This window comes from Leopardus geoffroyi, chromosome C1 (assembly GCF_018350155.1).
Source record: "Leopardus geoffroyi isolate Oge1 chromosome C1, O.geoffroyi_Oge1_pat1.0, whole genome shotgun sequence".
NCBI lineage: Eukaryota > Metazoa > Chordata > Mammalia > Carnivora > Felidae > Leopardus > Leopardus geoffroyi.
The window spans coordinates 129,508,312-129,522,888 of NC_059328.1; positions in this window are offsets into that span (position 1 = coordinate 129,508,312).

The following is a 14,577-nucleotide window of genomic DNA, read 5'->3' on the forward strand; positions in this document are numbered from 1 at the left end:
CCCCAGTACAAACTGGAGGAGGGAACCTGCACCTCAGAGGGAAATATCAGTGACAATACTATCCTACAAGTGGACTCGTTTTGCAAATGTGAAGAAAAATGGGGAGAATCCCCCTATGTTCACTGTTTTGGGGCGTTAAGGAAAAAAATCAAGATATATGTAAACAATGTAAGGTGGATACTAATTTAATGGCAACCCTTTCTAAAGTCCAGCAATCAGGAGGGGAAACAATTAAGGGCCCCTTACCTGTACCCAAAACAGACCTAGAGAAGGAAGAAAGGAAGTCTCCCACCTCAACCTCCTCCTCCTTGGGTCCTTAATCTATATAAAAAAAATACAATTCTGTTCTCTGCTACCCACCTTGTCCAGGCCCTCCCCATAATGTAACTGGCATGTTTCCCTTACAAGAAGCTAGAATGTCAGAAAAAAAAAAAAAAAAAAAAAAGAAAGAAAGAAAAAAAGCCTTTATATTACAAGGTTTAAGACAGATAAAAGGAGATCTAGGTAAATTTTCTGATCATATAAATATATAAAGGCTTTTCAGAATATTACATTGTTTTTGATTTGACCTGGAAAGATGTAATGCTTTTGTCAAATCAGACTCTTACTGACACAGATGTTTTTTAAAAAAAATTAAGAAAATCTAAGATTTTGCCCTTAAATTATGCTAAATTAGCCACTATTTTACAAACACAAAATGAGAGCCCGATGGCCTTCCTGGAGAGGTTGAGAGAGGCTCTCATTAAATATATGGCTATCTCCCCTGACACCCCTAAGGCTGACATTATTTTAAAGGGCAAATTTGTCAGTCAATCAGCACTAGGTATTCAGAGAAAATGCAAAAATTGGCTGTTGGGCTTAAGGGGACCCTGGAGGAGCTCTTACTGTTGGAGAAATGAATAAAGTACTGCGCCAAAAATGGCGGTTGGGGCTAAATCAAGCTCTGGTCTCTAGCTCAGAGACCCCTCCTCTGGGTTCTTCTTCCTTTGTTTGCTGTGTGCTCGAAAACCCCCACAGATATGGAAGCTGATGACAATGAATGACCCTCCCACTTGCATTCGGCACTCAGATCTTTGGAGAAACGGTCTCCTCTGAGCCCACCAGGGTTTTGGGGTTTTTTTTTCTCTTTTATTTTTTTTCATTTATTTGTTTTTTAAATATGAAATTTGTCAAATTGGTTTCCATACAACACCCAGTGCTCATCCCAACAGGTGCCCTCCTCAATACCCATCACGCACCCTCCCTTCCCTCCCATCCCCCATCAACCCTCAGTTTGTTCTCAGTTTTTAAGAGTCTCTTATGTTTTGTGAGCCCGCCAGTGTTAAATAAACCTCCAATCCACCAAGAGCTCCGAGTGCCGCTTGGTTTTTCCGCCAGCGTACCAGCCTGGTTCCGTAACATTACGAGCTGCCAATTGGGTATATTACAACCAAGATCAAGAGGAAAATAAGAGAAAAAAAAATAAAAACAAAAGGAGGCTTAAAAAAAAAAAAAGAATCTGAGGCCTTATAGTTGTGGCCTTACGTAATATGTCAGACTGGACTTCGCCAGGTCCTGGCACCAAGTGCCATTTATATGGCTGTTGAAAGCACTAAAATGAGAACATCCTCCCAGGGGACAACCAAAATGAAAACCCCATAAGCCATGCCCCTGATGTGGAGACAATCACTGGAGATCTGAATGCCCTCAGGGACCTCTGTCCCTGAGGGCTCAGGTAACCAGTGTCCCTGGAAGGGACTACCAGGGCCTGGGGCTCTTCATGGTGGCTCCCCTAAACCAACTGCCTATCAGAAACCCAGAGCCTCAGGTAACTCTAAATATGGAAGGAAAACTGATTGATTTCCTTCTTAACACCAGAACTACCTTTTCTGTTCTCCTTTCCACTCCAGGCCAACTATCCAAACGCAGCATGACGATTAGAGGCATCTTCCAAAAACTTCTAACTAAATTTTTCTCTCAGCCGCAAGGATGTACATGGGAAAACCTAATTTTTTCTCATTCTTTCCTGATAATGCCAGAGAGCCTTACTCCCTTGCTAGAAAGGGACATTATAACTAAATTAGAGACTATGGTGCTACTAACTCCAGGACTGATAAGCAATTATGTGAGTTTTTGAAAATTACTGGATATTGTAGGCTGTAGATACCAGGGTTCAGGAAAATAGTTTGCCTGCTCTATCAATTATTAAAGGAGACTCAGTCCCACCTACTCCCCTGCCCCCACAAAATAAATAAACTGGGGTCTGCCTCCTAGACACTGTCTCCAGCCCTTGAAATGGTTACAAACAGAGCGGGACAATTACTATTACCAAGCTCACAGAGCTAAAAGACCATTAAAACACAGCATCAGGCCTTTCATTTAGGGAAGGACAAAACTTATCAAATGGCCCAAAGGACGTTTACTAGAAAAAAAATTTGCCAAGGACAGTTTTGCAAGTAGTATCAGCCTGTGAAGTATGTGCTGGAAACAATCCTTTCAACCTCAAACTTGCTCTCCCAGGCAATCAACAAACTGGAGGCTCTCCAGAAAAGACTGACAGCTAGGTTTCACTCATATGCCAAGGTCAAAGAGATTCCAACATCTGTTGGTATGGGTTAATACTTTTACTAAGTGAGTAAAGGCCTTCGCCTACAAGACAGAAAAGGCACAAAAAGTAATAAAAATTCTGCTTTATAACATAATACCCAGATTTGGCTTACCTAAAAATTTGCAAATTAATAATGGTAAATGGCTGCCTTGACTCTTTCTCTGGTAGAACTCCTGGCTCTTGGAAAAGTTTTACACCTCAAAATACAGCAGACTGTCTGTTTATACTCAGAAAAATCTAAATAACACCGCACAAGCAGTAGAGACTTTATAAACATTTTTAATTAAATTAGGGCCAACTCTTGGAAATAGAACCACCATTGATTACTTACTGTTCCTGCTCTTCCATCACCTGGGTTATGAGCGATCCCCTGACATGTGTTGTTTACCAAGTCAGGGTCTGTCCTAGACTGTTTGACAGGTTTGGAAACTGTAGACATTATCTTAAGATGCCATCTTCTTGGTCAGTAGAATCTTTACCTTGTGTTTTTCTCTTTGTGTCTGCTAATGTTTATTCCGCCTCATGCCTGCCAGCCTTTCTGTAAAACCATACTGTGCTATGGTACTGACACTGGGGTCGACTCTAACTGCTGTACCCCCACACCATCCCTTATCAGCTTGAAGAAGCCAGAACAGTCATTGTCCCTGTTCCCTAACAGCAGACACAGGCCCTGTTCCAGGGGAGAAATAAATAGGGAAAGGGTTAACATGAGGCAGGGAGAGATAAAGGACCTTCAGGGAGGGAGACCACCGCTGCAAGTGGGAGGCTGAAGAAGCAGATGGGGGTCTCCCCTTATGAAATCCTTTATGGTTGCCCTCCCCCCCATTATCAAGGGCATGGGGGGGATCTAAATGAGATAGGCAATATAATCCTAAGACAACAGATGAGAGCCCTTGGCTCTACCCTAACCACCTTACACTCCTGGGTCAGGGAGCGATTACATGTGAATCTGACCACAGACACTCACCCCTTTAAACCAGGAGATGCAATATGGATAAAGGAATGAAATGTCCAACCTCTAAAACTCTTCTGGAAGGGCCCGTCACTGTCATTTTGTCCACCCCCACTGCAGTAAAGGTAGCCAAAGTGGGTCCCTGGATTCACTACAGCAGAGTAGAGCCGGCATCTCGAAAGTGGGAGTGCATTCCTGATCGACCCATCAATGCTATGCAAGCTGACATATGGAAGAAGCAATCTGCAACTCCAGAGGCTCCAGGAGACTGCAGCCCTACTTTAGTCACTCAGGAAGCTGACTAAATCTATGCACGGCAGAAGCTTGAGGAATCGATGGTCTGATGAAACAAAAGACTATCCTTATTTTTATATGTTTCCTTACTGTGATGCACTGTCATACCTTGGGTCTCACTATTATTCTGATTCTTGCTCTACTCTTTGCCGTAGGATCCGCCAAGGCTGTCCCAGCCGGCTAGAAATGTGGTGAGAGGTTTCTGTTAGCACTCACCTTCCTTTTGTGGATAGGATACTTCGTTGGTACCAACATTGGAAAACGATGGCCATAAGTGACTAAAAAATGAGATCCCCACAAACCTTATAGTAAAACAAAATACCCCAGTTCTACTACCGGGGTTTGGCTTCTCAAAAGCTCAATTATTGGGAAAAACTGTCTTGCCTAGTAGGGAAAAAGTTCATCGTCATCTCTGTTAAAAACTTAACATGCCTAGGCCAAAGATTTTATAACTCAACTGCCTGAAAACCCCAATGACAGATCACCTTGAGCCAGATACCCACCCCTTATCTAATTTGTCGCATCTTCGAGAGGCCTGGGACAATGTCAATGCACCTATCAAATGGCAGGCCCCAGGTGGACTATACTAAATATGTGGAAGGACAGCCTATATAAACCTCTAAATCAAGATGATGCTCTTTGACCCTAAATAGAGGGGTCCCAGCATCAAAGGGGAGAATGTGGTAGGGTCCCTTCCCTAAGGAAAAAAAAGAAAAACCTCAAGGCAACCTGGCTACACGCATACGTGACAACATCCCTCATGACCTTGTAACATGAGATCACTTAATAAGATCGCATGTCTGTGTATTACCATATATGGGAGACAGAGAAGTAAAAAATATATTTAAAAAACTGCCACGTGGAGTTCGGGGCTCAGTTCTTTGGGTACATATCCAACTGAGCAGTGTCGGCAGGAATAAAGTTGCTTCCTGGAAAGAAAATCCTCAGGGTCACGACTCTCTGTGTGAGAATCCTACTACAATGTAATATGTTTCAGATGGACGGCTAAATAGATATGACTAAAGTTTTAGTCTCTGCAACCAGACTTGCTTGAACCCCTCTCCCTTTAGCTGTGTGATTTTGGTCAAGTTACCTAACTACTCTGAGCTTCTATTTCCTCATTTTAAACTTCTGATGATATTGGCACTAACCTCACAGGCTTATTGTGAGGATTCAATTAATTTATATATTTAAATGTTTAGAACAGTGACTGGAATATGGCAACCCACAAATATTAAATACAATTACCAGTTTACAAACAAAAGAAAAAACACTGGGGGGCAAATATAGTACCTATGAATAGTGGTTGATTCTGATTTGTGAAATATGATTGTATGCTGGTTGAAGTGTTGTTGACAAATATTCATTGCCCTTTTTCTAGGAAAGGACTAGACTTCTCCCTCTCCTTGCCATCTGGCTGCACCTTGCAATTTTGCTTTCCTCAATGAAATGTGAGGGAAATTAACACGTATCTTCTGAGCACAATGGAAAAAACCAGTATGTGATTCACATTTTTTTCCTTTTCTCCTAGTCTATAATCATGGAAACAGGTAGAGACGGACCCTCCATCAGCCTGGAGCCCAGAGTTACTATGAAGTGAAAACAAACAAACAAATAAGCAAACAACCATTGCAAATCTACAATGGAAATGTAGCAGGAATTGGAGAAAGAGAACTTTTGTGTTTAAGTCACTGAGATTTTTATTTACTATCATGGCATAACATAGCTTATTCTGACAGATGCAAAGGCACTGAGATTGCACTTTTATGAATGTTTAAATTATAATAAATCTATGAGACTTGTGTGTTGCTCCTAAACAAATATAACACTCATGCCCATTTCCCCAGAAAACCTGGTTAGGTGAGCTATAGGCACTTTGGATACAAAGAAATACATTCCAGTCTCTGTTCCCCATGAGCGGATAACGTGGGGGAGGGAAGTAGTTATGCTTACAAAAAAGTAAAAAACATTATATTAAATGCATTTTCCCCAAAGGTCTCATACTTTCCTGAGAGTCAACAGGAAGGACAACGGGTGACAGGTGAATAGGAAAATCCATCTACCAGGCTTTCCCAATAGGCGGTCCCCAAGCTGCCTCTGCAAACCGTAGCCCATTGTGTACCTCCAAACAGGAGTATTTGTAAAGAGAAAGCCAGACACTGGGGAGAGGCGACTGGCAAGGTTTTCCTTGAAGAGAATTGTCAGAACATTGTGCTCCTTCCCTTTCCCTGAACCGCCTCAACCCCGACAAGTCAAGTTAAAGCAGCACTCAAAGGCCAGCTTGAAGAGCTTGACAAGACACCAGGATTCCGATGAGACAGCAACCAGAGCTGACTCTTGCCAACGCCACCTCTGTGAGAAGCTGGCTGAAGTGGTTTGAGTTACCGAGCAAAGAGAGAACGACATAATAGAAGCTGTCTGTAATTCTAGAATTTAGAAAGACAAAAGAAGTGGGATTTTGGCGTGGGAAAAGAGTTGGTGGGAGACAGCAGAACTATAGTCACCTTAAAAGACCCCGATGCCAAAGGAGGGACCTGAAGGGGTGAGGTGACTCCAGCATTCCACCAGGGGACGCACTGCTCCTGCAAACAACCTTTGCAGTGGGAGGTGCCTACGGAAGTAGGATACAGGCAAAGAAGAGACTATGCCTCCGCAAAAATATGCACTTTGGAATAAAGATTATTTTAAACTGAAGGCAGATGCAAAAAAAAAAAAAAAATTGATAAAAGCTTTCTTTGGAGCATCCATTACCTTGTTTAAAGCAGGTAATGTTTCTGGGAAACAGGGGTGCCATTAATTCCTCTTCAGGGCATATACACCCCAGAAGGGAGTACATAAATAAAACTTACTCCAAATCCCTTCTCCAGGGATTTTTATGGCCCAGAGGAGATGGAAAGACCACTTATACCTGTATAGACAAACATTATCACATTTGTTTTCCCATCACCTACTAAGTTAAGTATATAAACCCCAAGTTCTAACAATCTTTTGGGGTTACTCATCCCTGAGTTTCTCCTGGGTGTATTGGTGCTGCCTGCATAAATGGTTTCCTTTTCTCCTGTAACTGTCTCTGGCCGGTTTAATTGGCAGGGTCCTACCCACTGAATTTAGGAGGAAGAGGAAAATTTTTCATCCTCTACATATCCCAGGGATTAAAGGGGCAGAATTTGGACATCTGTCACACAAGTGCCAGGCCAGAGACACTTGGCCTTTTGTGCAAATCCTCCTCCGCTCGGGGCCAGTGCCTGACCTTGGAGCACAACTAGTGAGTGGGTGGGAAGGAAAAACAGAGAGGAAAATGCCTCTTCCTCCCTCCACCATCACTCCTGGGGTGAGACAGGGAGTTGGAAATGTAGTTTTACATTAGCCCAGACAGGCTTGTCTTCTTCCTGTGAAGAAATTATTCACGCGAAGCGAACAATGCTGAGTGTACCCTAGAAGACTTTTTATGTATCTCTGCTTACATATAACCCCCACTCAGATCTGCTGAGTAAATAGCTATTAAACTAACCTCTTTCACTTTCAGATGGTTACCTCTTCTTGACTTTACACAAATGAAACCATACAATATAAAATCTTTTGTAGCTGGCCTTCTTTCCCTCCATAATATGTCTGTGAGCGTCATCCAGGATGTTGTGTGTGTCAGTGGTACTTTTAAATTGTTATAATGTGCCTCCTGCAGCTCCAACCATCTCACCAAGGGGACACAGGTGCAAAGCACACAGAGACACTTCAGGCCCACACCACTTTGGCTCCAGCTGCCCTACCAGAGTGGCCCCCGTGTGGTGTACCTGGGATCCCCTGGCACATACCCACCTGGGATTCAGCAGCTGCCAGGGTACCTCCCGTATGAAAGGCTCCTGGGCACCCCAGCCTGGATGCTGCTCTGGCTCCAGCTGCCCCACTAGAGCGCCTCCTAGGGGAGTGCCCCAGGACCCTCTGGGCTAAGCTGGCCTCAGTTCCAACCACCCTGCCAGGCTGCCTGCACTGAGCATTCCAGGACACCACAACATGCACCCACATCAGTTTCAGCTGTCTTGTTAGGGTGTCTATGTGGAGCATCCCAGGACCCCCAGCTTGCACTTAATTTAGCTTCAGCTGTCCTTCCAGGGTACCCTATATGCAGAGATCCCAAGACCACCCCAGCCAGGGTCCACTGCAGCTCCAGCCATCCCACCAGGGAAGCCCCAGGACCACCAGCCCACACCAGCTACTGTTGCCATCAACCAGCCCAAATCCCCAGGCAGACACTGTCTACATAGGGGACACCCAATGCAATACCACTTCTTCAGTTTAGGAGATGTAGCCATTCTGCCTAATTTATAGAAATAAACACAGTTGAGCAAAATGAAGAGACAGAGGAATATGCTCCAAACATATTGGAAAACAGGAAAAAACCCTCAGAAAAAGAATTAAATGAAATGGAGATAACCAATCTACCCGATAAACAATTCAAAGTAATGGTCATATGGGTGCCTGGGTGGCTCAGTTGGTTAAACTTCCGACTCTGGCTTAGGCCATGATCTCATGGTTTGTGGGTTCAAACCCCGCATCAGGCTCTGTGCTGACAGCTCAGAGTCTGCAGCCTGCTAAGGATTCTGTCTCCCTCTCTCTCTCTGCCCCTCCCCTGCTTATGCTCTGTCTCTTTCTCTCTCAAAAATAAATAGACATTAAAAATTTTTTCAAAAAATAAAATTAAAAAAAAAAGTAATGGTCATAAAGATGCTTGCTGCACTGGAGAGAAGCATGGATGAACTTAGAGACAACTTCAAAAAAGAGAGAAAATATTTTTTAAAAAATCAGAGTTGAAGACATAACTAAAATGACAAAGACACTAGAGGCAATTAACAATAGATTTGAGGAGCAGAAAAACAGCAGCAATCTGGAAGACAGGGCAATGAAAAGGACTCAAGCTGAACAGGAAAAAGAAAAGAATTTTAAAAAATGATAGGTTAAGAGATCTTTTGGACAGGGATGCCTGGCTGGCTTAATTGGTAGAGCATGAGATTTTTGATTTGGGGGTCATGAGTTTGAACCCCATGTTTAGAGATTACTTAAAAATAAAATCTTTAAAAAAAAGATATCCTGGGGTACATGGGTGGCTCACTCAGTTATGCATCCAACTTCAGCTCAGGTCATGATCTCATGGCTTATGAGCTGGAGCCCTGCATGGGGCTCTCCGCTGTCAGTGCAGATCCCACTTTGGATTCTCTCTCTCTCTCTCTCTCTCTCTCTCTCTCTCTCTCTCTCTCAAAAATAAATAAACATTAAAGAAAAAAGAGATCTTTTAGAAAACATCAAGTAAGATAATAGCTGAAAGCTTCACTAACCTGGGGAAGGAAATAGACACGCAGGTTCTGGAATCACAGAGTTCCAAAGATGAGCCCAAGTAGGTCCACACTATGATACACAATAATTAAAATGTGGGGTGCCTGGGTGGCTCAGTTGATGAAGCATCATCCTACTCTTTTTTTTTTAATTTGTTAATGTTTGTTTGTTTTTGAGAGACAAAGCATGAACAGGGGAGGGGCAGAGACAGAGAGAGGGAGACACAGAATCTGAAGCAGTCTCCAGGCTCTGAGCTGTCAGCACAGAGCCCGACGTGGGGCTCGAACTCACGGACCGTGAGATCATGACCTGAGCTGAAGTCGGACACCCAACCGACTGAGCCACTCAGGTGCCCCAAGCATCATCCTACTCTTGATTTGACTCAGGTCATGATCTCATGGCTCGTGAATTTGAGCCCCACATTGGGCTCTGTAGCCTGCTTGGGATTCTCTCTTTCTTCCTCTCTCTCTCTGTCCCTTCCCTGCTCATGCTCCCTTTCTCTCTCTCTCTCTCTCTCTCTCTCTTTCTCTCTCTCTCTCTCTCAAAAATAAATAAAAACTTTTTTTTAATGTCAAAGATTAAAGCTAAAGAGAGAATTTTAAAAGGAATCCAAATTGGTAAAGAAGAAGTAAAACTGTCACTGGCAGATGACATCCATCAAAAAACTATTACAAGTAATAAATGAATTCAGTAAAGTTGCAGGATCCAAAATTAATATACAGAAATCCATTACATTTCTATACACTAATAATGAAAGAGCAGAAAGAGAAATGAAGGAAACAATTCAATTTATAAGTGCACCAAAAAAGAATAAAATGCCTAGGAATAAACTTAACTAAGGAAGTGAAAGACCTATACTCTGAAAACTGTAAAATGTTGACAGAAGAAATTTAAAATGACACAAGTGGAAAGACATTCCATGCTCATGGATTGAAAGAAATAATATTGTTAAAATATCCATACTGGCCAAAGCAATCCACACGTTTAATGCAATCTTTATCAAAATTCCAATAGTATTGTTTACAAAATTAAAACAAATAATACTAAAATGTATATGGAACAACGAAAGACCCCAAAGAGCCAAAACAATCTTGAGAAAGAACAAACCTGGAGCTATCACAATCACAGATTTCAAGATATACTACAAAACTATAATAATAGAAACAGTATGGTACTGGCATGAAAACAGACACATAAATCAAGAGCACAGAATGGAGAGCCCAGAAATAAACCCAGGCCTATATGGTCAATCTAAAACAGAAGAGGCAAGAACATAAAATAAGAAGAAGACAGTCTGTTCAATAAATGGTGCTAGGAAAACTGGACATCCATATGCAAAACAATGAAATCAGACCACTTTGTTATACCATACACAAAAAGAAACTCAAAAAGGATTAAAGACCTAAATGTGAGATCTGATATCCTAAAACTTATAACAGAAACTATAGGCAGTAATTTCTTTGTCATCAGCCTTAGCAACATTTTTCTAACTATGTCTCCTTAGGTAAGGGAAAGAAAAGTAAAACTAAACTATTGGCACTAAAAAAAAAAAAAAAAAAAAAAAAAGGTTTTGCACAGTGAAAGAAACCACCAACAAAACATGAAGGCAGTCGACTGAATGAAAGAAGATACCTGCAAATTATATAGCTGATAAGGGATTAATATTCAAAAAACAAAAAGAACTCATTCATCTCAACACCAATAATTATTAATAATACAATTAAAAATGGAAAGAGGACTTCAATAGACATGTTTCCAAAGAAGACAGAAAGACAGTTAACAGACACATTAAAAGATGCTCAATATCACTAACCATCAGGGAAATGCAAATAAAAACCACAATGAAATATCAGCTCCCGTCAGAATGGCTTAAGTCAAAAACATAAGAAACAAGTGTTGGTGTGAATGTGGAGGAAAAGGAACTTCCATTACTGCTAGTGGGAATGCAAATTGATGCAGCTACTGTGGAAAACAGCGTGGAGGTTCTTCAAAAATTCTAAAATAGAAATACTATATGCTCCTGTAATTCCACTACTGGGTATTAACCCAAAGACCACAAAACACCAATTCCAAAGGATACATGCACCCCTATGGTTATTGCAGCATTACTTACAACAGCCAAGATATGGAAGCAACCTAAGTGTCCACAGATGGATAAATGGATGAAGAAGGTGTGGTATACGTATGCGGTAGATTATTATTTGGCCATAAAAAAGAAACGAGATCTTACCATTCACAACAACACTTTTAGGGTATTATGCTAAGTGAAATAAGACAGACAGAGAAAGACAAATGCCATCCGATTTCACTTAACAGCCAAGCAAACAAAAGCAGAAACAGACACATGAATACAGAGAACAAACGGATGGTTGCCAGAGGGGATGGAGGGATGGAAAAAACAGGTGAAGGGAAGTGAGAAGCATGGGCTTCCAGTTTTGGAACAAGTAAGTCACTGAGATGAAACACGCAGCATAAGTAATACAGTCAGTGGTGTTGTAAGAATGTGGTCTGGTGACACACGGTAGCTATACTTGTGGTCAGCATAACATAAGGTATAGAGTTACTGAATCACTATGTTGTACACCTGAAACTAATGTAACATTGTATGTCAACTATGCTTCAATTTAAAAGAAAAAAAAAAAGAAAGAAAAAGAAAAACAGAGAGAGAGACCCCAGAGAGCTCGCTTGTCCATTTCACCATGTGAGGACAGCCGTAAGTCCACACCTCAAGAGACAGCCCTCCCCCAGCCATGCAGACACTCACATCTCAGACTTGCAGCCTCCAGAACTGTGAGAAATAAATGTGTGTTGTTTATTTTTTTAAAAATTAAGACTAAGGCCATGATAAGCTCCAGCCTTCCATGCTCTCTTGTCATACTTCTCCATTATTTTCTAACAGAAGGCACAACCTGTATTTCTAAAAAGTGCTGAAAATCTTAAAGAAAAGCCTGTCGTGCTCAGCATAATCCCACAATACAGACAGTATGTATAAAAGCTTATTTTAGTAAAATAAACAATTTTTGTTCAATATTTATTTTGAAAATGTACTGTGTGCCAGTCTCACTTTAAAACATCTGGGATACAAGAGTGAGCAAACAGGAAAAGTCTCGACCCCCATGGAGTAGAATGGAGTCTCCATTCTAGTAAGGCAAATAGGCACGTTCGGAAAGCAGTATATGGTACAGGGTAGGTTGTGTAAAGGCTATGGGGGCAAAGAAGACCTGGATAAAGATAGAGTGACACAGCGAGTACGTGGCGGGGAATATCCAAGTCACAGAGATGCCTCAGAAATGAAAGAAATAACAAAACACTCACACCAGTATCCGGGGAAGAGGGAAGAGCCAATCGGAGGCCCTAAGACAGCAAGAGTTAGAAGAGTTCAATAAATATCAAGAAAAGTAGCACAAAAGTGATATAGTGAGTGAAGAGAAAGTGGTAGGTCAACCAGGACCCAAAGTACCCAGGGCTGGTAGACACAAGTGACAGTTCTGCATGTGAGGAAAATCCATTGTAAAAATGTGAGCAGAAAATGAGATGATTGACAGACGCTTTTGAAAAATTCAGTGTGGCTCCTGTTTGGAAAACAGGCTTGGTAAACAAACAGTAATGGAACTAGGGAGATGAGCAGGAAGGTGTTGTGGTGTTTTAAGAGAGATATCATAGACACGGGGTCTGGTGTGGTAGCAAACCGACTTTAGGACGGATTGTAAGGTGAAGCTCACAGGCTTCGCCAATCGAAGGGATGTGGGCTGAGTGAGAAATAAGGAATCTAGGCTGCCTCCTAAGCATGGGGCCTGGGCAACTGGGTGATCAGAGATGATATTTCTATTAAGACTGGACATGAAGGGAAGCATCAGATTTGGGACAGGAAGCAACCTAGTCTCCTGTCTGGACGTAAATTCCAGATGTCTCTCAGACATCCCAGTGCAGGTGCTAATTCAGCAGAGAGAGATCTGAATCTGAAGTTTTGGGAGCAGTCACAGCTGGAGGTGTTAATTTGGAAATAATCAGCACTGGGGTAATATCCAAAGCTAAGACATTGGATGAAGTAATCTGGAAAGAACGTAGATGTGGAGGGCTCTCAGTATTTAGGAAAGCAAGGCTATCGAGGGTGGTTCAGGACAAACGAAGTTTTACCTAGAGGACAAACAGGACCCCATAGAGCCGTTCAGTCCCATGGAGAAGGCAGGACCGAGCCCAAGTGAGTTGTCTCTCTCTTCGCCATGGGACCCATGAGACCATAAAGGCTAACAATTAAGCTCTCAGGATGTGAAGCCAGACAGAATTTCATTCTTATAATAGGTCATTACATTCAGCCCAGTGATATTAGGAAAATGTACAACCTTTCCAGGTCTATTTCCCCACCAGCAAAATGGGCATCTCATCATCCCTAGCTCAGAGACAGATATGAGAAATGAAGGAAAGGATGTCAAGCACTTAAAACCATGCTTGGTACTTAGTAAGCACTCAATAAATGAGTGTTGGGCTGTGATCGGATGATGACTCTATTACATTCCCTTAATCTTCCCTCATGTGTTAGACTTTCAAACTTGTTTCAGTAAATGAAAACAGTTTAAAGATCTAAAGAGGGAAATGGGGTAGGGAAAGAAAATTCACATCAGCTTAAATATACCTTCTAGAGAGTAGGTAATAAAAACTAAATTAAGATACAATGATTATAAATTTTAATCCCAGAGAGAAAGGTGGTGTGAGAAGAGCATAATTTCATATGTGACAGCAAGTCTTTAGCTAATTCGTTCATTGGAGCAGTGGTAAGAGCCATTTTGGAAAAAAAAAAAATGTTTTTCTGGCAACGTTTACCTGTGAAGTTTTGAAAAATTTGCATTCAGCAAACTTAGCATCATTTATTTTTTCTTTCCCCCATAGTAATTATAAAATCCTGGAGGGAGGAAAAAATATAATACTTTCCAGGAGGGAGGAGAAAGGAAGATAATGCTGTAGGCCACAGTGGACATCATCACTTTTCTGTACGCACTTTCGGAAGAGGGCCCATGCTGTGGACTGAAGTTGAAAGGAAATACAGTCATCATCTCTGGCATTAAATACCCATAAGTATATTTTACAACAACATGCATTTGTGTATGTCTGCCAGATACATGACAATATGTGAGTATACTTAAGAGAATTCTAATGTGACTAACAAATAGCAACCAAACTGTTCATAATGACTTCAGGCACACAACTGAATAGAGGGGGAATTTTTCTTTTTTACTTGAAAATTACATATCTAAATATGGTGATGTGAAGCTGAGTGCTAATGCAAATTAGGGTGGAGTATGAGAAGAAATGGGCTGCAATCATTTACCCCGCTTTGCCCTACTTCTGCCCTTCCCCAGCAGAGGTGAGCTCAAGCTTTTACTTCCCAGGGAGGAGGTCAGAAGGACCAGGCCCCTGG